Consider the following 27,727-nt stretch of genomic DNA (forward strand, 5'->3'; position numbering starts at 1 on the left):
GGTGTCAGATGAAAGGCGGCCTTTGGAGCTCTAACAACTTCCAAGCTCCTAGTTGCCGGCAGCTTTAGTTGTGGAGGAATCCAGCAAAGGGTAAAAATTTCTCACTGGGCACTGCCCTATTGGCCAGGGCAAATGGCTGCAAATGGAAGCCATTTCCCATGGGGAAAATGAAGTCCTTTCCCCAGGGTCTGCGTATCAGATGAAAGGTGGCATCTGGGGCCCTAAGGAGTTCCGGGGTCCTCGTTGCCAGCAGCTTTAGTTTTGGAGAAAATCAGCCAAGTTTCCAAATTTCACACCGGGAACGATGCAGATGGGCAGGGCGAAAGGCCTCAAACTGACCCCATTTTCCCTGGGGAAAATGAAGTCATGTCCCCAGTGTTTGGGTGTCAGATGAAAGGTGGCCTTTGGGGCTCTAAGGACTTGCAAGCTCCTAGTTGTCGGCAGCTTTAGTTGTGGAGGAATCCAGCAAAGTTGGCAAATTTCTCACTGGGCACTGCCCTGTTGGCCAGGGCAAATGGCTACAAAGAGAGGTCATTTTGCATGGGAAAAAGAAGTCCTTTCCCCAGGGTCTGGGTGTCAGATGAAATGTGGCCTTTGGGGCTCCAAGGACTTCCAGGGTCCTCCTTGCCAGCCGCTTTACTTTTGGAGAAAATCCGCCAAGGTTGCAAATTTCACACCGGGAACGATGCAGATGGCCAGAGCGAGTGGCCTCATACTGATCCGATTTTCCATCTGGTCAATGAAGTCATGCCCCCAGGGTCTGGGTGTGTGATGAAAGGTGGACTTTGGGGCTCTAAGGACTTCCGGGGTCCTCGTTGCCAGCAGCTTTAGTTTTGGAGAAAATCAGCCAAGTTTGCAAATTTCACACCGGGAACAATGCAGATGGCCTGGGTGATTGGCCACAAACTGACCCCATTTTCCATGGGGAAAATGAAGTCATGTCCCCAAGGTCTGGGTGTCAGATGAAAGTTGGACTTTAGGGCTCGAAGGACTTGCAAGCTCCTTGTTGCCAACAGCGTTAGTCCTGCAGAAATCCAGCAAAGTGTAAAAATTTCTCACTGGGCACTGCCCTGTTGGCCAGGGCAAATGGCTGCAAATTGAGGCCATTTCCCATGGGGAAAATGAAGTCATTGGCCCAGGGTCTGCGTATCAGATGAAAGGTGGCATCTGGGGCCCTAAGGAGTTCAGGGTCCTCGTTGCCAGCAGCTTTAGTTTTGGAGAAAATCAGCCAAGTTTGCAAATTTCCCACCGGGAACGATGCAGATGGCCAGGGCGAGTGGCCTGAAACTGACCCCAATTTCCCTGGGGAAAATGAAGTCATGTCCCCAGGGTCTGGGTTTCAGATGAAAGCTGGCCTTTGGAGCTCTAAGGACTTGTAAGCTCCTAGTTGCTGGCAGCTTTAGTTGTGGAGGAATCCAGCAAAGTGTAAAAATGTCTCACTGGGCACTGCCCTGTTGGCCAGGGCAAATGGCTGCAAATGGCGGCCAGTTTGCATGGGAAAAAGAAGTCCTTTCCCCATAGCCTGGGTGTCAGATGAAACGTGGCCTTTGGGGCTCTAAGGACTTGCAGGGTACTACTTATTGGCAGAGTTCGTTTCGGAAAAATCCAGCAAAGGTTACAAATTTCTTGCTAGGCACCACCCTATTGGTTACGGCAAGAGGCCAGAAATGGAGGCCATTTTCCATGGGGAAAATGAAGTCATTGGCCCAGGGTCTGCGTATCAGATGAAAGGTGGCATCTGGGGCCCTAAGGAGTTGCAGGTTCCTCCTTGCCAGCAGCTTTAGTTTTGGAGAAAGTCAGCCATGACTGCAAATTTCCCACCGGGAACGATGCAGATGGCCAGAGCGAGTGGCCTCATACTGATCCGATTTTCCATCCGGACAATGAAGTCATGCCCCCAGGGTCTGGGTGTCAGATGAAAGGTGGACTTTAGGGCTCTAAGGACTTGCAAGCTCCTTGTTGCTGGTAGCTTTAGTTGTGGAGGAATCCAGCAAAGTTTGCAAATTTCTCACTGGGCACTGCCCTGTTGGCCAGGGCAAATGGCTGCAAAGAGAGGTTATTATGCATGGGAAAAAGAAGTCCTTTCCCCAGGGTCTGGGTGTCCGATGAAAGGTGGCCTTTGGGGCTGTAAGGACTTCCAGGGTCCTTGTTGCCAGCAGCTTTACTTTTGGAGAAAATCAGCCAAGTTTGCCAATTTCACACTGGGAACGATGCAGATGGACAGGGCGAGCGGCCTCAATCTGAGACCATTTTCCATGGGGAAAATGAAGTCATGTCCCCAGGGTCTGGGTGTGAGATAAAAGGTGGCCTTTGGGGCTCTAAGGACTTGTAAGCTCCTAGTTGCCGGCAGCTTTAGTTGTGGAGGAATCCAGCAAAGTGTAAAAATTTCTCACTGGGCACTGCCCTGTTGGCCAGGGCAAATGGCTGCAAATGGAGGCCATTTTGCATGGGAAAAAGAAGTCCTTTCCCCAGGGTCTGGGTGTCAGATGAAATGTGGCCTTTGGGGCTCCAAGGACTTCCAGGGTCCTCGTTGCCAGCAGCTTTAGTTGTGGAGAAAATCAGCCAAGTTTCCAAATTTCACACCGGGAACGATGCAGATGGCCTGGGTGATTGGCCTCAAACTGACCCCATTTTCCATGGGGAAAAGAAGTCATGTCCCCAAGGTCTGGGTGTCAGATGAAAGTTGGACTTTAGGGCTCTAAGGACTTGCAAGCTCCTTGTTGCTGGCAGCTTTAGTTTTGGAGGAATCCAGCAAAGTTTGCAAATTTCTCACTGGGCACTGCCCTGTTGGCCAGGGCAAATGGCTGCAAATTGAGGCCATTTTCCATGGGGAAAATAAGTCATTGGCCCAGGGTCTGCGTATCAGACGAAAGGTGGCATCTGGGGCCCAAAGGAGTTGCAGGCTCCTCGATGCCAGCAGCTTTCGTTTTGGAGAAAATCAGCCAAGTTTGCAAATTTCACACCGGGAACGATGCAGAAGGCCAGGGCGAGTGGCCTCAAACTGACCCCATTTTCCATGGGGAAAAGAATTCATGTCCCCAGGGTCTGGGTGTCAGATGAAAGGCGGCCTTTGGGGCTCTAAGGACTTGCAAGCTCCTTGTTGCTGGCAGCTTTAACTGTGGAGGAATCCAGCAATGTTTAAAAATTTCTCACTGGGCACAGCCCTGTTGGCCAGGGCAAATGGCTGCAAATGGAGGCCATTTCCCATGGGAAAAAGAAGACCTTTCCCCAGGGTCTGGGTGTCCGATGAAAGGTGGCCATGGGGCTCTATGGATTCCCAGGGTCCTCGTTGCCAGCAGCTTTACTTTTGGAGAAAATCAGCCAAGTTTGCAAATTTCACACCGGGAACGATGGAGATGGCCAGGGCGAGTGGCCTCAAACTGACCCCATTTTCCATGGGGAAAAGAAGTCATGTCCCCAAGGTCTGGGTGTCAGATGAAAGGTGGCCTTTAGGGCTCTAAGGACTTGCAAGCTCCTTGTTGCCAGAAGCTTTAGTTTTGGAGGAATCCAGCAAAGTTTACAAATTTCTCAGTGGGCACTGCCCTGTTGGCCTTGGCAAATGGCTGCAAAGAGAGATTATGCATGGGAAAAAGAAGTCCTTTCCCCACGGTCTGAGTGTCCGATGAAAGGTGGTCTTTGGGGCTCTAAGGACTTCCAGCGTCCTCATTGCCGGCAGCTTTACTTTTGGAGAAAATCAGCCAAGTTTGCAAATTTCACACCGGGCACGATGCAGATGGCCAGGGCGAGTGGCCTCAAACTGACCCCATTTTCCATGGGGAAAATGAAGTCATGTCCCCAGGGTCTGGGTGTCAGATGAAAGCTGGCCTTTGGAGCTCTAAGGACTTGTAAGCTCCTAGTTGCTGGCAGCTTTAGTTGTGGAGGAATCCAGCAAAGTGTAAAAATGTCTCACTGGGCACTGCCCTGTTGGCCAGGGCAAATGGCTGCAAATGGCGGCCAGTTTGCATGGGAAAAAGAAGTCCTTTCCCCATAGCCTGGGTGTCAGATGAAACGTGGCCTTTGGGGCTCTAAGGACTTGCAGGGTACTACTTATTGGCAGAGTTCGTTTCGGAAAAATCCAGCAAAGGTTACAAATTTCTTGCTAGGCACCACCCTATTGGTTACGGCGAGAGGCCAGAAATGGAGGCCATTTTCCATGGGGAAAATGAAGTCATTGGCCCAGGGTCTGCGTATCAGAGGAAGGTGGCATCTGGGGCCCTAAGGAGTTGCAGGGTCCTCGTTGCCAGCAGCTTTACTTTTGGAGAAAATCAGCCATGATTGCAAATTTCACACTGGGCACGATGCAGATGGCCAGGGCGAGTGGCCTCAAACTGACCCCATTTTCCATGGGGAAAATGAAGTCATGTCCCCAAGGTCTGGGTGTCAGATGAAAGGCGGCCTTTGGGGCTCTAACAACTTCCAAGCTCCTAGTTGCTGGCAGCTTTAGTTGTGGAGGAATCCAGCAAAGGGTAAAAATTTCTCACTGGGCACTGCCCTATTGGCCAGGGCAAATGGCTGCAAATGGAAGCCATTTCCCATGGGGAAAATGAAGTCCTTTCCCCAGGGTCTGCGTATCAGATGAAAGGTGGCATCTGGGGCCCTAAGGAGTTCCGGGGTCCTCGTTGCCAGCAGCTTTAGTTTTGGAGAAAATCAGCCAAGTTTCCAAATTTCACACCGGGAACGATGCAGATGGGCAGGGCGAAAGGCCTCAAACTGACCCCATTTTCCCTGGGGAAAATGAAGTCATGTCCCCAGTGTTTGGGTGTCAGATGAAAGGTGGCCTTTGGGGCTCTAAGGACTTGCAAGCTCCTAGTTGTCGGCAGCTTTAGTTGTGGAGGAATCCAGCAAAGTTGGCAAATTTCTCACTGGGCACTGCCCTGTTGGCCAGGGCAAATGGCTACAAAGAGAGGTCATTTTGCATGGGAAAAAGAAGTCCTTTCCCCAGGGTCTGGGTGTCAGATGAAATGTGGCCTTTGGGGCTCCAAGGACTTCCAGGGTCCTCCTTGCCAGCCGCTTTACTTTTGGAGAAAATCCGCCAAGGTTGCAAATTTCACACCGGGAACGATGCAGATGGCCAGAGCGAGTGGCCTCATACTGATCCGATTTTCCATCTGGTCAATGAAGTCATGCCCCCAGGGTCTGGGTGTGTGATGAAAGGTGGACTTTGGGGCTCTAAGGACTTCCGGGGTCCTCGTTGCCAGCAGCTTTAGTTTTGGAGAAAATCAGCCAAGTTTGCAAATTTCACACCGGGAACAATGCAGATGGCCTGGGTGATTGGCCTCAAACTGACCCCATTTTCCATGGGGAAAATGAAGTCATGTCCCCAAGGTCTGGGTGTCAGATGAAAGTTGGACTTTAGGGCTCGAAGGACTTGCAAGCTCCTTGTTGCCAACAGCGTTAGTCCTGCAGAAATCCAGCAAAGTGTAAAAATTTCTCACTGGGCACTGCCCTGTTGGCCAGGGCAAATGGCTGCAAATTGAGGCCATTTCCCATGGGGAAAATGAAGTCATTGGCCCAGGGTCTGCGTATCAGATGAAAGGTGGCATCTGGGGCCCTAAGGAGTTCAGGGTCCTCGTTGCCAGCAGCTTTAGTTTTGGAGAAAATCAGCCAAGTTTGCAAATTTCCCACCGGGAACGATGCAGATGGCCAGGGCGAGTGGCCTGAAACTGACCCCAATTTCCCTGGGGAAAATGAAGTCATGTCCCCAGGGTCTGGGTTTCAGATGAAAGCTGGCCTTTGGAGCTCTAAGGACTTGTAAGCTCCTAGTTGCCGGCAGCTTTAGTTGTGGAGGAGAATCCAGCAAAGTGAAAAAATTTCTCACTGCGCACTGCCCTGTTGGCCAGGGCAAATGGCTGCAAATGGAGGCCATTTTGCAGGGGAAAAAGAACTCCTTTCCCCAGGGTCTGGGTGTCAGATCAAAGGTGGGCTTTGGGGCTCTAAGGACTTGCAGGGTACTACTTACTGGCAGATTTAGATTTGGAGAAATCCAGCAAAGATTGCAAATTTCTTGCTGGTAACCACCCTATTGGTCTGGGCGAGAGGCCAGAAATGGAGGCCATTTTCCATGGGGAAAATGAAGTCATTGGCCCAGGGTCTGCGTATCAGATGAAAGGTGGCATCTGGGGCCCTAAGGAGTTGCAGGTTCCTCCTTGCCAGCAGCTTTAGTTTTGGAGAAAGTCAGCCATGACTGCAAATTTCCCACCGGGAACGATGCAGATGGCCAGAGCGAGTGGCCTCATACTGATCCGATTTTCCATCCGGACAATGAAGTCATGCCCCCAGGGTCTGGGTGTCAGATGAAAGGTGGACTTTAGGGCTCTAAGGACTTGCAAGCTCCTTGTTGCTGGTAGCTTTAGTTGTGGAGGAATCCAGCAAAGTTTGCAAATTTCTCACTGGGCACTGCCCTGTTGGCCAGGGCAAATGGCTGCAAAGAGAGGTTATTATGCATGGGAAAAAGAAGTCCTTTCCCCAGGGTCTGGGTGTCCGATGAAAGGTGGCCTTTGGGGCTGTAAGGACTTCCAGGGTCCTTGTTGCCAGCAGCTTTACTTTTGGAGAAAATCAGCCAAGTTTGCCAATTTCACACTGGGAACGATGCAGATGGACAGGGCGAGCGGCCTCAATCTGAGACCATTTTCCATGGGGAAAATGAAGTCATGTCCCCAGGGTCTGGGTGTGAGATAAAAGGTGGCCTTTGGGGCTCTAAGGACTTGTAAGCTCCTAGTTGCCGGCATCTTTAGTTGTGGAGGAATCCAGCAAAGTGTAAAAATTTCTCACTGGGCACTGCCCTGTTGGCCAGGGCAAATGGCTGCAAATGGAGGCCATTTTGCATGGGAAAAAGAAGTCCTTTCCCCAGGGTCTGGGTGTCAGATGAAATGTGGCCTTTGGGGCTCCAAGGACTTCCAGGGTCCTCGTTGCCAGCAGCTTTAGTTGTGGAGAAAATCAGCCAAGTTTCCAAATTTCACACCGGGAACGATGCAGATGGCCTGGGTGATTGGCCTCAAACTGACCCCATTTTCCATGGGGAAAAGAAGTCATGTCCCCAAGGTCTGGGTGTCAGATGAAAGTTGGACTTTAGGGCTCTAAGGACTTGCAAGCTCCTTGTTGCTGGCAGCTTTAGTTTTGGAGGAATCCAGCAAAGTTTGCAAATTTCTCACTGGGCACTGCCCTGTTGGCCAGGGCAAATGGCTGCAAATTGAGGCCATTTTCCATGGGGAAAATAAGTCATTGGCCCAGGGTCTGCGTATCAGACGAAAGGTGGCATCTGGGGCCCAAAGGAGTTGCAGGCTCCTCGATGCCAGCAGCTTTCGTTTTGGAGAAAATCAGCCAAGTTTGCAAATTTCACACCGGGAACGATGCAGAAGGCCAGGGCGAGTGGCCTCAAACTGACCCCATTTTCCATGGGGAAAAGAATTCATGTCCCCAGGGTCTGGGTGTCAGATGAAAGGCGGCCTTTGGGGCTCTAAGGACTTGCAAGCTCCTTGTTGCTGGCAGCTTTAGTTTTGGAGGAATCCAGCAAAGTTTGCAAATTTCTCACTGGGCACTGCCCTGTTGGCCAGGGCAAATGGCTGCAAATGGAGGCCATTTCCCATGGGAAAAAGAAGACCTTTCCCCAGGGTCTGGGTGTCCGATGAAAGGTGGCCATGGGGCTCTATGGATTCCCAGGGTCCTCGTTGCCAGCAGCTTTACTTTTGGAGAAAATCAGCCAAGTTTGCAAATTTCACACCGGGAACGATGGAGATGGCCAGGGCGAGTGGCCTCAAACTGACACCATTTTCCATGGGGAAAAGAAGTCATGTCCCCAAGGTCTGGGTGTCAGATGAAAGGTGGCCTTTAGGGCTCTAAGGACTTGCAAGCTCCTTGTTGCCAGAAGCTTTAGTTTTGGAGGAATCCAGCAAAGTTTACAAATTTCTCAGTGGGCACTGCCCTGTTGGCCTTGGCAAATGGCTGCAAAGAGAGATTATGCATGGGAAAAAGAAGTCCTTTCCCCACGGTCTGAGTGTCCGATGAAAGGTGGTCTTTGGGGCTCTAAGGACTTCCAGCGTCCTCATTGCCGGCAGCTTTACTTTTGGAGAAAATCAGCCAAGTTTGCAAATTTCACACCGGGCACGATGCAGATGGCCAGGGCGAGTGGCCTCAAACTGACCCCATTTTCCATGGGGAAAATGAAGTCATGTCCCCAGGGTCTGGGTGTCAGATGAAAGCTGGCCTTTGGAGCTCTAAGGACTTGTAAGCTCCTAGTTGCTGGCAGCTTTAGTTGTGGAGGAATCCAGCAAAGTGTAAAAATGTCTCACTGGGCACTGCCCTGTTGGCCAGGGCAAATGGCTGCAAATGGCGGCCAGTTTGCATGGGAAAAAGAAGTCCTTTCCCCATAGCCTGGGTGTCAGATGAAACGTGGCCTTTGGGGCTCTAAGGACTTGCAGGGTACTACTTATTGGCAGAGTTCGTTTCGGAAAAATCCAGCAAAGGTTACAAATTTCTTGCTAGGCACCACCCTATTGGTTACGGCAAGAGGCCAGAAATGGAGGCCATTTTCCATGGGGAAAATGAAGTCATTGGCCCAGGGTCTGCGTATCAGAGGAAGGTGGCATCTGGGGCCCTAAGGAGTTGCAGGGTCCTCGTTGCCAGCAGCTTTACTTTTGGAGAAAATCAGCCATGATTGCAAATTTCACACTGGGCACGATGCAGATGGCCAGGGCGAGTGGCCTCAAACTGACCCCATTTTCCATGGGGAAAATGAAGTCATGTCCCCAGGGTCTGGGTGTCAGATGAAAGGCGGCCTTTGGGGCTCTAACAACTTCCAAGCTCCTAGTTGCCGGCAGCTTTAGTTGTGGAGGAATCCAGCAAAGGGTAAAAATTTCTCACTGGGCACTGCCCTATTGGCCAGGGCAAATGGCTGCAAATGGAAGCCATTTCCCATGGGGAAAATGAAGTCCTTTCCCCAGGGTCTGCGTATCAGATGAAAGGTGGCATCTGGGGCCCTAAGGAGTTCCGGGGTCCTCGTTGCCAGCAGCTTTAGTTTTGGAGAAAATCAGCCAAGTTTCCAAATTTCACACCGGGAACGATGCAGATGGGCAGGGCGAAAGGCCTCAAACTGACCCCATTTTCCCTGGGGAAAATGAAGTCATGTCCCCAGTGTTTGGGTGTCAGATGAAAGGTGGCCTTTGGGGCTCTAAGGACTTGCAAGCTCCTAGTTGTCGGCAGCTTTAGTTGTGGAGGAATCCAGCAAAGTTGGCAAATTTCTCACTGGGCACTGCCCTGTTGGCCAGGGCAAATGGCTACAAAGAGAGGTCATTTTGCATGGGAAAAAGAAGTCCTTTCCCCAGGGTCTGGGTGTCAGATGAAATGTGGCCTTTGGGGCTCCAAGGACTTCCAGGGTCCTCCTTGCCAGCCGCTTTACTTTTGGAGAAAATCCGCCAAGGTTGCAAATTTCACACCGGGAACGATGCAGATGGCCAGAGCGAGTGGCCTCATACTGATCCGATTTTCCATCTGGTCAATGAAGTCATGCCCCCAGGGTCTGGGTGTGTGATGAAAGGTGGACTTTGGGGCTCTAAGGACTTCCGGGGTCCTCGTTGCCAGCAGCTTTAGTTTTGGAGAAAATCAGCCAAGTTTGCAAATTTCACACCGGGAACAATGCAGATGGCCTGGGTGATTGGCCACAAACTGACCCCATTTTCCATGGGGAAAATGAAGTCATGTCCCCAAGGTCTGGGTGTCAGATGAAAGTTGGACTTTAGGGCTCGAAGGACTTGCAAGCTCCTTGTTGCCAACAGCGTTAGTCCTGCAGAAATCCAGCAAAGTGTAAAAATTTCTCACTGGGCACTGCCCTGTTGGCCTTGGCAAATGGCTGCAAATTGAGGCCATTTCCCATGGGGAAAATGAAGTCATTGGCCCAGGGTCTGCGTATCAGATGAAAGGTGGCATCTGGGGCCCTAAGGAGTTCAGGGTCCTCGTTGCCAGCAGCTTTAGTTTTGGAGAAAATCAGCCAAGTTTGCAAATTTCCCACCGGGAACGATGCAGATGGCCAGGGCGAGTGGCCTGAAACTGACCCCAATTTCCATGGGGAAAATGAAGTCATGTCCCCAGGGTCTGGGTTTCAGATGAAAGCTGGCCTTTGGAGCTCTAAGGACTTGTAAGCTCCTAGTTGCTGGCAGCTTTAGTTGTGGAGGAATCCAGCAAAGTGTAAAAATGTCTCACTGGGCACTGCCCTGTTGGCCAGGGCAAATGGCTGCAAATGGCGGCCAGTTTGCATGGGAAAAAGAAGTCCTTTCCCCATAGCCTGGGTGTCAGATGAAACGTGGCCTTTGGGGCTCTAAGGACTTGCAGGGTACTACTTATTGGCAGAGTTCGTTTCGGAAAAATCCAGCAAAGGTTACAAATTTCTTGCTAGGCACCACCCTATTGGTTACGGCAAGAGGCCAGAAATGGAGGCCATTTTCCATGGGGAAAATGAAGTCATTGGCCCAGGGTCTGCGTATCAGATGAAAGGTGGCATCTGGGGCCCTAAGGAGTTGCAGGTTCCTCCTTGCCAGCAGCTTTAGTTTTGGAGAAAGTCAGCCATGACTGCAAATTTCCCACCGGGAACGATGCAGATGGCCAGAGCGAGTGGCCTCATACTGATCCGATTTTCCATCCGGACAATGAAGTCATGCCCCCAGGGTCTGGGTGTCAGATGAAAGGTGGACTTTAGGGCTCTAAGGACTTGCAAGCTCCTTGTTGCTGGTAGCTTTAGTTGTGGAGGAATCCAGCAAAGTTTGCAAATTTCTCACTGGGCACTGCCCTGTTGGCCAGGGCAAATGGCTGCAAAGAGAGGTTATTATGCATGGGAAAAAGAAGTCCTTTCCCCAGGGTCTGGGTGTCCGATGAAAGGTGGCCTTTGGGGCTGTAAGGACTTCCAGGGTCCTTGTTGCCAGCAGCTTTACTTTTGGAGAAAATCAGCCAAGTTTGCCAATTTCACACTGGGAACGATGCAGATGGACAGGGCGAGCGGCCTCAATCTGAGACCATTTTCCATGGGGAAAATGAAGTCATGTCCCCAGGGTCTGGGTGTGAGATAAAAGGTGGCCTTTGGGGCTCTAAGGACTTGTAAGCTCCTAGTTGCCGGCAGCTTTAGTTGTGGAGGAATCCAGCAAAGTGTAAAAATTTCTCACTGGGCACTGCCCTGTTGGCCAGGGCAAATGGCTGCAAATGGAGGCCATTTTGCATGGGAAAAAGAAGTCCTTTCCCCAGGGTCTGGGTGTCAGATGAAATGTGGCCTTTGGGGCTCCAAGGACTTCCAGGGTCCTCGTTGCCAGCAGCTTTAGTTGTGGAGAAAATCAGCCAAGTTTCCAAATTTCACACCGGGAACGATGCAGATGGCCTGGGTGATTGGCCTCAAACTGACCCCATTTTCCATGGGGAAAATGAAGTCATGTCCCCAAGGTCTGGGTGTCAGATGAAAGTTGGACTTTAGGGCTCTAAGGACTTGCAAGCTCCTTGTTGCTGGCAGCTTTAGTTTTGGAGGAATCCAGCAAAGTTTGCAAATTTCTCACTGGGCACTGCCCTGTTGGCCAGGGCAAATGGCTGCAAATTGAGGCCATTTTCCATGGGGAAAATAAGTCATTGGCCCAGGGTCTGCGTATCAGACGAAAGGTGGCATCTGGGGCCCAAAGGAGTTGCAGGCTCCTCGATGCCAGCAGCTTTCGTTTTGGAGAAAATCAGCCAAGTTTGCAAATTTCACACCGGGAACGATGCAGAAGGCCAGGGCGAGTGGCCTCAAACTGACCCCATTTTCCATGGGGAAAAGAATTCATGTCCCCAGGGTCTGGGTGTCAGATGAAAGGCGGCCTTTGGGGCTCTAAGGACTTGCAAGCTCCTTGTTGCTGGCAGCTTTAACTGTGGAGGAATCCAGCAATGTTTAAAAATTTCTCACTGGGCACTGCCCTGTTGGCCAGGGCAAATGGCTGCAAATGGAGGCCATTTCCCATGGGAAAAAGAAGACCTTTCCCCAGGGTCTGGGTGTCCGATGAAAGGTGGCCATGGGGCTCTATGGATTCCCAGGGTCCTCGTTGCCAGCAGCTTTACTTTTGGAGAAAATCAGCCAAGTTTGCAAATTTCACACCGGGAACGATGGAGATGGCCAGGGCGAGTGGCCTCAAACTGACCCCATTTTCCATGGGGAAAAGAAGTCATGTCCCCAAGGTCTGGGTGTCAGATGAAAGGTGGCCTTTAGGGCTCTAAGGACTTGCAAGCTCCTTGTTGCCAGAAGCTTTAGTTTTGGAGGAATCCAGCAAAGTTTACAAATTTCTCAGTGGGCACTGCCCTGTTGGCCTTGGCAAATGGCTGCAAAGAGAGATTATGCATGGGAAAAAGAAGTCCTTTCCCCACGGTCTGAGTGTCCGATGAAAGGTGGTCTTTGGGGCTCTAAGGACTTCCAGCGTCCTCATTGCCGGCAGCTTTACTTTTGGAGAAAATCAGCCAAGTTTGCAAATTTCACACCGGGCACGATGCAGATGGCCAGGGCGAGTGGCCTCAAACTGACCCCATTTTCCATGGGGAAAATGAAGTCATGTCCCCAGGGTCTGGGTGTCAGATGAAAGCTGGCCTTTGGAGCTCTAAGGACTTGTAAGCTCCTAGTTGCTGGCAGCTTTAGTTGTGGAGGAATCCAGCAAAGTGTAAAAATGTCTCACTGGGCACTGCCCTGTTGGCCAGGGCAAATGGCTGCAAATGGCGGCCAGTTTGCATGGGAAAAAGAAGTCCTTTCCCCATAGCCTGGGTGTCAGATGAAACGTGGCCTTTGGGGCTCTAAGGACTTGCAGGGTACTACTTATTGGCAGAGTTCGTTTCGGAAAAATCCAGCAAAGGTTACAAATTTCTTGCTAGGCACCACCCTATTGGTTACGGCAAGAGGCCAGAAATGGAGGCCATTTTCCATGGGGAAAATGAAGTCATTGGCCCAGGGTCTGCGTATCAGAGGAAGGTGGCATCTGGGGCCCTAAGGAGTTGCAGGGTCCTCGTTGCCAGCAGCTTTACTTTTGGAGAAAATCAGCCATGATTGCAAATTTCACACTGGGCACGATGCAGATGGCCAGGGCGAGTGGCCTCAAACTGACCCCATTTTCCATGGGGAAAATGAAGTCATGTCCCCAGGGTCTGGGTGTCAGATGAAAGGCGGCCTTTGGAGCTCTAACAACTTCCAAGCTCCTAGTTGCCGGCAGCTTTAGTTGTGGAGGAATCCAGCAAAGGTTAAAAATTTCTCACTGGGCACTGCCCTATTGGCCAGGGCAAATGGCTGCAAATGGAAGCCATTTCCCATGGGGAAAATGAAGTCCTTTCCCCAGGGTCTGCGTATCAGATGAAAGGTGGCATCTGGGGCCCTAAGGAGTTCCGGGGTCCTCGTTGCCAGCAGCTTTAGTTTTGGAGAAAATCAGCCAAGTTTCCAAATTTCACACCGGGAACGATGCAGATGGGCAGGGCGAAAGGCCTCAAACTGACCCCATTTTCCCTGGGGAAAATGAAGTCATGTCCCCAGTGTTTGGGTGTCAGATGAAAGGTGGCCTTTGGGGCTCTAAGGACTTGCAAGCTCCTAGTTGTCGGCAGCTTTAGTTGTGGAGGAATCCAGCAAAGTTGGCAAATTTCTCACTGGGCACTGCCCTGTTGGCCAGGGCAAATGGCTACAAAGAGAGGTCATTTTGCATGGGAAAAAGAAGTCCTTTCCCCAGGGTCTGGGTGTCAGATGAAATGTGGCCTTTGGGGCTCCAAGGACTTCCAGGGTCCTCCTTGCCAGCCGCTTTACTTTTGGAGAAAATCCGCCAAGGTTGCAAATTTCACACCGGGAACGATGCAGATGGCCAGAGCGAGTGGCCTCATACTGATCCGATTTTCCATCTGGTCAATGAAGTCATGCCCCCAGGGTCTGGGTGTGTGATGAAAGGTGGACTTTGGGGCTCTAAGGACTTCCGGGGTCCTCGTTGCCAGCAGCTTTAGTTTTGGAGAAAATCAGCCAAGTTTGCAAATTTCACACCGGGAACAATGCAGATGGCCTGGGTGATTGGCCACAAACTGACCCCATTTTCCATGGGGAAAATGAAGTCATGTCCCCAAGGTCTGGGTGTCAGATGAAAGTTGGACTTTAGGGCTCGAAGGACTTGCAAGCTCCTTGTTGCCAACAGCGTTAGTCCTGCAGAAATCCAGCAAAGTGTAAAAATTTCTCACTGGGCACTGCCCTGTTGGCCAGGGCAAATGGCTGCAAATTGAGGCCATTTCCCATGGGGAAAATGAAGTCATTGGCCCAGGGTCTGCGTATCAGATGAAAGGTGGCATCTGGGGCCCTAAGGAGTTCAGGGTCCTCGTTGCCAGCAGCTTTAGTTTTGGAGAAAATCAGCCAAGTTTGCAAATTTCCCACCGGGAACGATGCAGATGGCCAGGGCGAGTGGCCTGAAACTGACCCCAATTTCCCTGGGGAAAATGAAGTCATGTCCCCAGGGTCTGGGTTTCAGATGAAAGCTGGCCTTTGGAGCTCTAAGGACTTGTAAGCTCCTAGTTGCTGGCAGCTTTAGTTGTGGAGGAATCCAGCAAAGTGTAAAAATGTCTCACTGGGCACTGCCCTGTTGGCCAGGGCAAATGGCTGCAAATGGCGGCCAGTTTGCATGGGAAAAAGAAGTCCTTTCCCCATAGCCTGGGTGTCAGATGAAACGTGGCCTTTGGGGCTCTAAGGACTTGCAGGGTACTACTTATTGGCAGAGTTCGTTTCGGAAAAATCCAGCAAAGGTTACAAATTTCTTGCTAGGCACCACCCTATTGGTTACGGCAAGAGGCCAGAAATGGAGGCCATTTTCCATGGGGAAAATGAAGTCATTGGCCCAGGGTCTGCGTATCAGATGAAAGGTGGCATCTGGGGCCCTAAGGAGTTGCAGGTTCCTCCTTGCCAGCAGCTTTAGTTTTGGAGAAAGTCAGCCATGACTGCAAATTTCCCACCGGGAACGATGCAGATGGCCAGAGCGAGTGGCCTCATACTGATCCGATTTTCCATCCGGACAATGAAGTCATGCCCCCAGGGTCTGGGTGTCAGATGAAAGGTGGACTTTAGGGCTCTAAGGACTTGCAAGCTCCTTGTTGCTGGTAGCTTTAGTTGTGGAGGAATCCAGCAAAGTTTGCAAATTTCTCACTGGGCACTGCCCTGTTGGCCAGGGCAAATGGCTGCAAAGAGAGGTTATTATGCATGGGAAAAAGAAGTCCTTTCCCCAGGGTCTGGGTGTCCGATGAAAGGTGGCCTTTGGGGCTGTAAGGACTTCCAGGGTCCTTGTTGCCAGCAGCTTTACTTTTGGAGAAAATCAGCCAAGTTTGCCAATTTCACACTGGGAACGATGCAGATGGACAGGGCGAGCGGCCTCAATCTGAGACCATTTTCCATGGGGAAAATGAAGTCATGTCCCCAGGGTCTGGGTGTGAGATAAAAGGTGGCCTTTGGGGCTCTAAGGACTTGTAAGCTCCTAGTTGCCGGCAGCTTTAGTTGTGGAGGAATCCAGCAAAGTGTAAAAATTTCTCACTGGGCACTGCCCTGTTGGCCAGGGCAAATGGCTGCAAATGGAGGCCATTTTGCATGGGAAAAAGAAGTCCTTTCCCCAGGGTCTGGGTGTCAGATGAAATGTGGCCTTTGGGGCTCCAAGGACTTCCAGGGTCCTCGTTGCCAGCAGCTTTAGTTGTGGAGAAAATCAGCCAAGTTTCCAAATTTCACACCGGGAACGATGCAGATGGCCTGGGTGATTGGCCTCAAACTGACCCCATTTTCCATGGGGAAAAGAAGTCATGTCCCCAAGGTCTGGGTGTCAGATGAAAGTTGGACTTTAGGGCTCTAAGGACTTGCAAGCTCCTTGTTGCTGGCAGCTTTAGTTTTGGAGGAATCCAGCAAAGTTTGCAAATTTCTCACTGGGCACTGCCCTGTTGGCCAGGGCAAATGGCTGCAAATTGAGGCCATTTTCCATGGGGAAAATAAGTCATTGGCCCAGGGTCTGCGTATCAGACGAAAGGTGGCATCTGGGGCCCAAAGGAGTTGCAGGCTCCTCGATGCCAGCAGCTTTCGTTTTGGAGAAAATCAGCCAAGTTTGCAAATTTCACACCGGGAACGATGCAGAAGGCCAGGGCGAGTGGCCTCAAACTGACCCCATTTTCCATGGGGAAAAGAATTCATGTCCCCAGGGTCTGGGTGTCAGATGAAAGGCGGCCTTTGGGGCTCTAAGGACTTGCAAGCTCCTTGTTGCTGGCAGCTTTAACTGTGGAGGAATCCAGCAATGTTTAAAAATTTCTCACTGGGCACTGCCCTGTTGGCCAGGGCAAATGGCTGCAAATGGAGGCCATTTCCCATGGGAAAAAGAAGACCTTTCCCCAGGGTCTGGGTGTCCGATGAAAGGTGGCCATGGGGCTCTATGGATTCCCAGGGTCCTCGTTGCCAGCAGCTTTACTTTTGGAGAAAATCAGCCAAGTTTGCAAATTTCACACCGGGAACGATGGAGATGGCCAGGGCGAGTGGCCTCAAACTGACCCCATTTTCCATGGGGAAAAGAAGTCATGTCCCCAAGGTCTGGGTGTCAGATGAAAGGTGGCCTTTAGGGCTCTAAGGACTTGCAAGCTCCTTGTTGCCAGAAGCTTTAGTTTTGGAGGAATCCAGCAAAGTTTACAAATTTCTCAGTGGGCACTGCCCTGTTGGCCTTGGCAAATGGCTGCAAAGAGAGATTATGCATGGGAAAAAGAAGTCCTTTCCCCACGGTCTGAGTGTCCGATGAAAGGTGGTCTTTGGGGCTCTAAGGACTTCCAGCGTCCTCATTGCCGGCAGCTTTACTTTTGGAGAAAATCAGCCAAGTTTGCAAATTTCACACCGGGCACGATGCAGATGGCCAGGGCGAGTGGCCTCAAACTGACCCCATTTTCCATGGGGAAAATGAAGTCATGTCCCCAGGGTCTGGGTGTCAGATGAAAGCTGGCCTTTGGAGCTCTAAGGACTTGTAAGCTCCTAGTTGCTGGCAGCTTTAGTTGTGGAGGAATCCAGCAAAGTGTAAAAATGTCTCACTGGGCACTGCCCTGTTGGCCAGGGCAAATGGCTGCAAATGGCGGCCAGTTTGCATGGGAAAAAGAAGTCCTTTCCCCATAGCCTGGGTGTCAGATGAAACGTGGCCTTTGGGGCTCTAAGGACTTGCAGGGTACTACTTATTGGCAGAGTTCGTTTCGGAAAAATCCAGCAAAGGTTACAAATTTCTTGCTAGGCACCACCCTATTGGTTACGGCGAGAGGCCAGAAATGGAGGCCATTTTCCATGGGGAAAATGAAGTCATTGGCCCAGGGTCTGCGTATCAGAGGAAGGTGGCATCTGGGGCCCTAAGGAGTTGCAGGGTCCTCGTTGCCAGCAGCTTTACTTTTGGAGAAAATCAGCCATGATTGCAAATTTCACACTGGGCACGATGCAGATGGCCAGGGCGAGTGGCCTCAAACTGACCCCATTTTCCATGGGGAAAATGAAGTCATGTCCCCAAGGTCTGGGTGTCAGATGAAAGGCGGCCTTTGGGGCTCTAACAACTTCCAAGCTCCTAGTTGCCGGCAGCTTTAGTTGTGGAGGAATCCAGCAAAGGGTAAAAATTTCTCACTGGGCACTGCCCTATTGGCCAGGGCAAATGGCTGCAAATGGAATCCATTTCCCATGGGGAAAATGAAGTCCTTTCCCCAGGGTCTGCGTATCAGATGAAAGGTGGCATCTGGGGCCCTAAGGAGTTCCGGGGTCCTCGTTGCCAGCAGCTTTAGTTTTGGAGAAAATCAGCCAAGTTTCCAAATTTCACACCGGGAACGATGCAGATGGGCAGGGCGAAAGGCCTCAAACTGACCCCATTTTCCCTGGGGAAAATGAAGTCATGTCCCCAGTGTTTGGGTGTCAGATGAAAGGTGGCCTTTGGGGCTCTAAGGACTTGCAAGCTCCTAGTTGTCGGCAGCTTTAGTTGTGGAGGAATCCAGCAAAGTTGGCAAATTTCTCACTGGGCACTGCCCTGTTGGCCAGGGCAAATGGCTACAAAGAGAGGTCATTTTGCATGGGAAAAAGAAGTCCTTTCCCCAGGGTCTGGGTGTCAGATGAAATGTGGCCTTTGGGGCTCCAAGGACTTCCAGGGTCCTCCTTGCCAGCCGCTTTACTTTTGGAGAAAATCCGCCAAGGTTGCAAATTTCACACCGGGAACGATGCAGATGGCCAGAGCGAGTGGCCTCATACTGATCCGATTTTCCATCTGGTCAATGAAGTCATGCCCCCAGGGTCTGGGTGTGTGATGAAAGGTGGACTTTGGGGCTCTAAGGACTTCCGGGGTCCTCGTTGCCAGCAGCTTTAGTTTTGGAGAAAATCAGCCAAGTTTGCAAATTTCACACCGGGAACAATGCAGATGGCCTGGGTGATTGGCCTCAAACTGACCCCATTTTCCATGGGGAAAATGAAGTCATGTCCCCAAGGTCTGGGTGTCAGATGAAAGTTGGACTTTAGGGCTCGAAGGACTTGCAAGCTCCTTGTTGCCAACAGCGTTAGTCCTGCAGAAATCCAGCAAAGTGTAAAAATTTCTCACTGGGCACTGCCCTGTTGGCCAGGGCAAATGGCTGCAAATTGAGGCCATTTCCCATGGGGAAAATGAAGTCATTGGCCCAGGGTCTGCGTATCAGATGAAAGGTGGCATCTGGGGCCCTAAGGAGTTCCGGGGTCCTCGTTGCCAGCAGCTTTAGTTTTGGAGAAAATCAGCCAAGTTTCCAAATTTCACACCGGGAACGATGCAGATGGGCAGGGCGAAAGGCCTCAAACTGACCCCATTTTCCCTGGGGAAAATGAAGTCATGTCCCCAGGGTCTGGGTGTCAGATGAAAGGTGGCCTTTGGAGCTAGAAGGACTTGCAAGCTCCTTGTTGCCAACAGCGTTATTCCTGCAGAAATCCAGCAAAGTGTAAAAATTTCTCACTGGGCACTGCCCTGTTGGCCAGGGCAAATGGCTGCAAATGGAGGCCATTTTGCATGGGAAAAAGAAGTCCTTTCCCCAGGGTCTGGGTGTCAGATGAAATGTGGCCTTTGGGGCTCCAAGGACTTCCAGGGTCCTCGTTGCCAGCAGCTTTAGTTTTGGAGAAAATCAGCCAAGTTTCCAAATTTCACACCGGGAACGATGCAGATGGGCAGGGCGAAAGGCCTCAAACTGACCCCATTTTCCCTGGGGAAAATGAAGTCATGTCCCCAGGGTCTGGGTGTCAGATGAAAGGTGGCCTTTGGAGCTAGAAGGACTTGCAAGCTCCTTGTTGCCAACAGCGTTATTCCTGCAGAAATCCAGCAAAGTGTAAAAATTTCTCACTGGGCACTGCCCTGTTGGCCAGGGCAAATGGCTGCAAATTGAGGCCATTTCCCATGGGGAAAATGAAGTCATTGGCCCAGGGTCTGCGTATCAGATGAAAGGTGGCATCTGGGGCCCTAAGGAGTTCAGGGTCCTCGTTGCCAGCAGCTTTAGTTTTGGAGAAAATCAGCCAAGTTTGCAAATTTCCCACCGGGAACGATGCAGATGGCCAGGGCGAGTGGCCTGAAACTGACCCCAATTTCCCTGGGGAAAATGAAGTCATGTCCCCAGGGTCTGGGTTTCAGATGAAAGCTGGCCTTTGGAGCTCTAAGGACTTGTAAGCTCCTAGTTGCTGGCAGCTTTAGTTGTGGAGGAATCCAGCAAAGTGTAAAAATGTCTCACTGGGCACTGCCCTGTTGGCCAGGGCAAATGGCTGCAAATGGCGGCCAGTTTGCATGGGAAAAAGAAGTCCTTTCCCCATAGCCTGGGTGTCAGATGAAACGTGGCCTTTGGGGCTCTAAGGACTTGCAGGGTACTACTTATTGGCAGAGTTCGTTTCGGAAAAATCCAGCAAAGGTTACAAATTTCTTGCTAGGCACCACCCTATTGGTTACGGCAAGAGGCCAGAAATGGAGGCCATTTTCCATGGGGAAAATGAAGTCATTGGCCCAGGGTCTGCGTATCAGATGAAAGGTGGCATCTGGGGCCCTAAGGAGTTGCAGGTTCCTCCTTGCCAGCAGCTTTAGTTTTGGAGAAAGTCAGCCATGACTGCAAATTTCCCACCGGGAACGATGCAGATGGCCAGAGCGAGTGGCCTCATACTGATCCGATTTTCCATCCGGACAATGAAGTCATGCCCCCAGGGTCTGGGTGTCAGATGAAAGGTGGACTTTAGGGCTCTAAGGACTTGCAAGCTCCTTGTTGCTGGTAGCTTTAGTTGTGGAGGAATCCAGCAAAGTTTGCAAATTTCTCACTGGGCACTGCCCTGTTGGCCAGGGCAAATGGCTGCAAAGAGAGGTTATTATGCATGGGAAAAAGAAGTCCTTTCCCCAGGGTCTGGGTGTCCGATGAAAGGTGGCCTTTGGGGCTGTAAGGACTTCCAGGGTCCTTGTTGCCAGCAGCTTTACTTTTGGAGAAAATCAGCCAAGTTTGCCAATTTCACACTGGGAACGATGCAGATGGACAGGGCGAGCGGCCTCAATCTGAGACCATTTTCCATGGGGAAAATGAAGTCATGTCCCCAGGGTCTGGGTGTGAGATAAAAGGTGGCCTTTGGGGCTCTAAGGACTTGTAAGCTCCTAGTTGCCGGCAGCTTTAGTTGTGGAGGAATCCAGCAAAGTGTAAAAATTTCTCACTGGGCACTGCCCTGTTGGCCAGGGCAAATGGCTGCAAATGGAGGCCATTTTGCATGGGAAAAAGAAGTCCTTTCCCCAGGGTCTGGGTGTCAGATGAAATGTGGCCTTTGGGGCTCCAAGGACTTCCAGGGTCCTCGTTGCCAGCAGCTTTAGTTGTGGAGAAAATCAGCCAAGTTTCCAAATTTCACACCGGGAACGATGCAGATGGCCTGGGTGATTGGCCTCAAACTGACCCCATTTTCCATGGGGAAAATGAAGTCATGTCCCCAAGGTCTGGGTGTCAGATGAAAGTTGGACTTTAGGGCTCTAAGGACTTGCAAGCTCCTTGTTGCTGGCAGCTTTAGTTTTGGAGGAATCCAGCAAAGTTTGCAAATTTCTCACTGGGCACTGCCCTGTTGGCCAGGGCAAATGGCTGCAAATTGAGGCCATTTTCCATGGGGAAAATAAGTCATTGGCCCAGGGTCTGCGTATCAGACGAAAGGTGGCATCTGGGGCCCAAAGGAGTTGCAGGCTCCTCGATGCCAGCAGCTTTCGTTTTGGAGAAAATCAGCCAAGTTTGCAAATTTCACACCGGGAACGATGCAGAAGGCCAGGGCGAGTGGCCTCAAACTGACCCCATTTTCCATGGGGAAAAGAATTCATGTCCCCAGGGTCTGGGTGTCAGATGAAAGGCGGCCTTTGGGGCTCTAAGGACTTGCAAGCTCCTTGTTGCTGGCAGCTTTAACTGTGGAGGAATCCAGCAATGTTTAAAAATTTCTCACTGGGCACTGCCCTGTTGGCCAGGGCAAATGGCTGCAAATGGAGGCCATTTCCCATGGGAAAAAGAAGACCTTTCCCCAGGGTCTGGGTGTCCGATGAAAGGTGGCCATGGGGCTCTATGGATTCCCAGGGTCCTCGTTGCCAGCAGCTTTACTTTTGGAGAAAATCAGCCAAGTTTGCAAATTTCACACCGGGAACGATGGAGATGGCCAGGGCGAGTGGCCTCAAACTGACCCCATTTTCCATGGGGAAAAGAAGTCATGTCCCCAAGGTCTGGGTGTCAGATGAAAGGTGGCCTTTAGGGCTCTAAGGACTTGCAAGCTCCTTGTTGCCAGAAGCTTTAGTTTTGGAGGAATCCAGCAAAGTTTACAAATTTCTCAGTGGGCACTGCCCTGTTGGCCTTGGCAAATGGCTGCAAAGAGAGATTATGCATGGGAAAAAGAAGTCCTTTCCCCACGGTCTGAGTGTCCGATGAAAGGTGGTCTTTGGGGCTCTAAGGACTTCCAGCGTCCTCATTGCCGGCAGCTTTACTTTTGGAGAAAATCAGCCAAGTTTGCAAATTTCACACCGGGCACGATGCAGATGGCCAGGGCGAGTGGCCTCAAACTGACCCCATTTTCCATGGGGAAAATGAAGTCATGTCCCCAGGGTCTGGGTGTCAGATGAAAGCTGGCCTTTGGAGCTCTAAGGACTTGTAAGCTCCTAGTTGCTGGCAGCTTTAGTTGTGGAGGAATCCAGCAAAGTGTAAAAATGTCTCACTGGGCACTGCCCTGTTGGCCAGGGCAAATGGCTGCAAATGGCGGCCAGTTTGCATGGGAAAAAGAAGTCCTTTCCCCATAGCCTGGGTGTCAGATGAAACGTGGCCTTTGGGGCTCTAAGGACTTGCAGGGTACTACTTATTGGCAGAGTTCGTTTCGGAAAAATCCAGCAAAGGTTACAAATTTCTTGCTAGGCACCACCCTATTGGTTACGGCGAGAGGCCAGAAATGGAGGCCATTTTCCATGGGGAAAATGAAGTCATTGGCCCAGGGTCTGCGTATCAGAGGAAGGTGGCATCTGGGGCCCTAAGGAGTTGCAGGGTCCTCGTTGCCAGCAGCTTTACTTTTGGAGAAAATCAGCCATGATTGCAAATTTCACACTGGGCACGATGCAGATGGCCAGGGCGAGTGGCCTCAAACTGACCCCATTTTCCATGGGGAAAATGAAGTCATGTCCCCAAGGTCTGGGTGTCAGATGAAAGGCGGCCTTTGGGGCTCTAACAACTTCCAAGCTCCTAGTTGCCGGCAGCTTTAGTTGTGGAGGAATCCAGCAAAGGGTAAAAATTTCTCACTGGGCACTGCCCTATTGGCCAGGGCAAATGGCTGCAAATGGAATCCATTTCCCATGGGGAAAATGAAGTCCTTTCCCCAGGGTCTGCGTATCAGATGAAAGGTGGCATCTGGGGCCCTAAGGAGTTCCGGGGTCCTCGTTGCCAGCAGCTTTAGTTTTGGAGAAAATCAGCCAAGTTTCCAAATTTCACACCGGGAACGATGCAGATGGGCAGGGCGAAAGGCCTCAAACTGACCCCATTTTCCCTGGGGAAAATGAAGTCATGTCCCCAGTGTTTGGGTGTCAGATGAAAGGTGGCCTTTGGGGCTCTAAGGACTTGCAAGCTCCTAGTTGTCGGCAGCTTTAGTTGTGGAGGAATCCAGCAAAGTTGGCAAATTTCTCACTGGGCACTGCCCTGTTGGCCAGGGCAAATGGCTACAAAGAGAGGTCATTTTGCATGGGAAAAAGAAGTCCTTTCCCCAGGGTCTGGGTGTCAGATGAAATGTGGCCTTTGGGGCTCCAAGGACTTCCAGGGTCCTCCTTGCCAGCCGCTTTACTTTTGGAGAAAATCCGCCAAGGTTGCAAATTTCACACCGGGAACGATGCAGATGGCCAGAGCGAGTGGCCTCATACTGATCCGATTTTCCATCTGGTCAATGAAGTCATGCCCCCAGGGTCTGGGTGTGTGATGAAAGGTGGACTTTGGGGCTCTAAGGACTTCCGGGGTCCTCGTTGCCAGCAGCTTTAGTTTTGGAGAAAATCAGCCAAGTTTGCAAATTTCACACCGGGAACAATGCAGATGGCCTGGGTGATTGGCCTCAAACTGACCCCATTTTCCATGGGGAAAATGAAGTCATGTCCCCAAGGTCTGGGTGTCAGATGAAAGTTGGACTTTAGGGCTCGAAGGACTTGCAAGCTCCTTGTTGCCAACAGCGTTAGTCCTGCAGAAATCCAGCAAAGTGTAAAAATTTCTCACTGGGCACTGCCCTGTTGGCCAGGGCAAATGGCTGCAAATTGAGGCCATTTCCCATGGGGAAAATGAAGTCATTGGCCCAGGGTCTGCGTATCAGATGAAAGGTGGCATCTGGGGCCCTAAGGAGTTCCGGGGTCCTCGTTGCCAGCAGCTTTAGTTTTGGAGAAAATCAGCCAAGTTTCCAAATTTCACACCGGGAACGATGCAGATGGGCAGGGCGAAAGGCCTCAAACTGACCCCATTTTCCCTGGGGAAAATGAAGTCATGTCCCCAGGGTCTGGGTGTCAGATGAAAGGTGGCCTTTGGAGCTAGAAGGACTTGCAAGCTCCTTGTTGCCAACAGCGTTATTCCTGCAGAAATCCAGCAAAGTGTAAAAATTTCTCACTGGGCACTGCCCTGTTGGCCAGGGCAAATGGCTGCAAATGGAGGCCATTTTGCATGGGAAAAAGAAGTCCTTTCCCCAGGGTCTGGGTGTCAGATGAAATGTGGCCTTTGGGGCTCCAAGGACTTCCAGGGTCCTCGTTGCCAGCAGCTTTAGTTGTGGAGAAAATCAGCCAAGTTTCCAAATTTCACACCGGGAACGATGCAGATGGCCTGGGTGATTGGCCTCAAACTGACCCCATTTTCCATGGGGAAAAGAAGTCATGTCCCCAAGGTCTGGGTGTCAGATGAAAGTTGGACTTTAGGGCTCTAAGGACTTGCAAGCTCCTTGTTGCTGGCAGCTTTAGTTTTGGAGGAATCCAGCAAAGTTTGCAAATTTCTCACTGGGCACTGCCCTGTTGGCCAGGGCAAATGGCTGCAAATTGAGGCCATTTTCCATGGGGAAAATAAGTCATTGGCCCAGGGTCTGCGTATCAGACGAAAGGTGGCATCTGGGGCCCAAAGGAGTTGCAGGCTCCTCGATGCCAGCAGCTTTCGTTTTGGAGAAAATCAGCCAAGTTTGCAAATTTCACACCGGGAACGATGCAGAAGGCCAGGGCGAGTGGCCTCAAACTGACCCCATTTTCCATGGGGAAAAGAATTCATGTCCCCAGGGTCTGGGTGTCAGATGAAAGGCGGCCTTTGGGGCTCGAAGGACTTGCAAGCTCCTTGTTGCTGGCAGCTTTAACTGTGGAGGAATCCAGCAATGTTTAAAAATTTCTCACTGGGCACTGCCCTGTTGGCCAGGGCAAATGGCTGCAAATGGAGGCCATTTCCCATGGGAAAAAGAAGACCTTTCCCCAGGGTCTGGGTGTCCGATGAAAGGTGGCCATGGGGCTCTATGGATTCCCAGGGTCCTCGTTGCCAGCAGCTTTACTTTTGGAGAAAATCAGCCAAGTTTGCAAATTTCACACCGGGAACGATGGAGATGGCCAGGGCGAGTGGCCTCAAACTGACCCCATTTTCCATGGGGAAAAGAAGTCATGTCCCCAAGGTCTGGGTGTCAGATGAAAGGTGGCCTTTAGGGCTCTAAGGACTTGCAAGCTCCTTGTTGCCAGAAGCTTTAGTTTTGGAGGAATCCAGCAAAGTTTACAAATTTCTCAGTGGGCACTGCCCTGTTGGCCTTGGCAAATGGCTGCAAAGAGAGATTATGCATGGGAAAAAGAAGTCCTTTCCCCACGGTCTGAGTGTCCGATGAAAGGTGGTCTTTGGGGCTCTAAGGACTTCCAGCGTCCTCATTGCCGGCAGCTTTACTTTTGGAGAAACTCAGCCAAGTTTGCAAATTTCACACCGGGCACGATGCAGATGGCCAGGGCGAGTGGCCTCAAACTGACCCCATTTTCCATGGGGAAAATGAAGTCATGTCCCCAGGGTCTGGGTGTCAGATGAAAGCTGGCCTTTGGAGCTCTAAGGACTTGTAAGCTCCTAGTTGCTGGCAGCTTTAGTTGTGGAGGAATCCAGCAAAGTGTAAAAATGTCTCACTGGGCACTGCCCTGTTGGCCAGGGCAAATGGCTGCAAATGGCGGCCAGTTTGCATGGGAAAAAGAAGTCCTTTCCCCATAGCCTGGGTGTCAGATGAAACGTGGCCTTTGGGGCTCTAAGGACTTGCAGGGTACTACTTATTGGCAGAGTTCGTTTCGGAAAAATCCAGCAAAGGTTACAAATTTCTTGCTAGGCACCACCCTATTGGTTACGGCGAGAGGCCAGAAATGGAGGCCATTTTCCATGGGGAAAATGAAGTCATTGGCCCAGGGTCTGCGTATCAGAGGAAGGTGGCATCTGGGGCCCTAAGGAGTTGCAGGGTCCTCGTTGCCAGCAGCTTTACTTTTGGAGAAAATCAGCCATGATTGCAAATTTCACACTGGGCACGATGCAGATGGCCAGGGCGAGTGGCCTCAAACTGACCCCATTTTCCATGGGGAAAATGAAGTCATGTCCCCAGGGTCTGGGTGTCAGATGAAAGGCGGCCTTTGGGGCTCTAACAACTTCCAAGCTCCTAGTTGCCGGCAGCTTTAGTTGTGGAGGAATCCAGCAAAGTGTAAAAATTTCTCACTGGGCACTGCCCTATTGGCCAGGGCAAATGGCTGCAAATGGAAGCCATTTCCCATGGGGAAAATGAAGTCCTTTCCCCAGGGTCTGCGTATCAGATGAAAGGTGGCATCTGGGGCCCTAAGGAGTTCCGGGGTCCTCGTTGCCAGCAGCTTTAGTTTTGGAGAAAATCAGCCAAGTTTCCAAATTTCACACCGGGAACGATGCAGATGGGCAGGGCGAAAGGCCTCAAACTGACCCCATTTTCCCTGGGGAAAATGAAGTCATGTCCCCAGTGTTTGGGTGTCAGATGAAAGGTGGCCTTTGGGGCTCTAAGGACTTGCAAGCTCCTAGTTGTCGGCAGCTTTAGTTGTGGAGGAATCCAGCAAAGTTGGCAAATTTCTCACTGGGCACTGCCCTGTTGGCCAGGGCAAATGGCTACAAAGAGAGGTCATTTTGCATGGGAAAAAGAAGTCCTTTCCCCAGGGTCTGGGTGTCAGATGAAATGTGGCCTTTGGGGCTCCAAGGACTTCCAGGGTCCTCCTTGCCAGCCGCTTTACTTTTGGAGAAAATCCGCCAAGGTTGCAAATTTCACACCGGGAACGATGCAGATGGCCAGAGCGAGTGGCCTCATACTGATCCGATTTTCCATCTGGTCAATGAAGTCATGCCCCCAGGGTCTGGGTGTGTGATGAAAGGTGGACTTTGGGGCTCTAAGGACTTCCGGGGTCCTCGTTGCCAGCAGCTTTAGTTTTGGAGAAAATCAGCCAAGTTTGCAAATTTCACACCGGGAACAATGCAGATGGCCTGGGTGATTGGCCTCAAACTGACCCCATTTTCCATGGGGAAAATGAAGTCATGTCCCCAAGGTCTGGGTGTCAGATGAAAGTTGGACTTTAGGGCTCGAAGGACTTGCAAGCTCCTTGTTGCCAACAGCGTTAGTCCTGCAGAAATCCAGCAAAGTGTAAAAATTTCTCACTGGGCACTGCCCTGTTGGCCAGGGCAAATGGCTGCAAATTGAGGCCATTTCCCATGGGGAAAATGAAGTCATTGGCCCAGGGTCTGCGTATCAGATGAAAGGTGGCATCTGGGGCCCTAAGGAGTTCCGGGGTCCTCGTTGCCAGCAGCTTTAGTTTTGGAGAAAATCAGCCAAGTTTCCAAATTTCACACCGGGAACGATGCAGATGGGCAGGGCGAAAGGCCTCAAACTGACCCCATTTTCCCTGGGGAAAATGAAGTCATGTCCCCAGGGTCTGGGTGTCAGATGAAAGGTGGCCTTTGGAGCTAGAAGGACTTGCAAGCTCCTTGTTGCCAACAGCGTTATTCCTGCAGAAATCCAGCAAAGTGTAAAAATTTCTCACTGGGCACTGCCCTGTTGGCCAGGGCAAATGGCTGCAAATGGAGGCCATTTTGCATGGGAAAAAGAAGTCCTTTCCCCAGGGTCTGGGTGTCAGATGAAATGTGGCCTTTGGGGCTCCAAGGACTTCCAGGGTCCTCGTTGCCAGCAGCTTTAGTTGTGGAGAAAATCAGCCAAGTTTCCAAATTTCACACCGGGAACGATGCAGATGGCCTGGGT

This window comes from Agelaius tricolor, unplaced genomic scaffold (assembly GCF_023055355.1).
Source record: "Agelaius tricolor isolate 1412-34295 unplaced genomic scaffold, bAgeTri1.0.p SCAF_16, whole genome shotgun sequence".
NCBI classification, from domain to species: Eukaryota; Metazoa; Chordata; class Aves; order Passeriformes; family Icteridae; genus Agelaius; species Agelaius tricolor.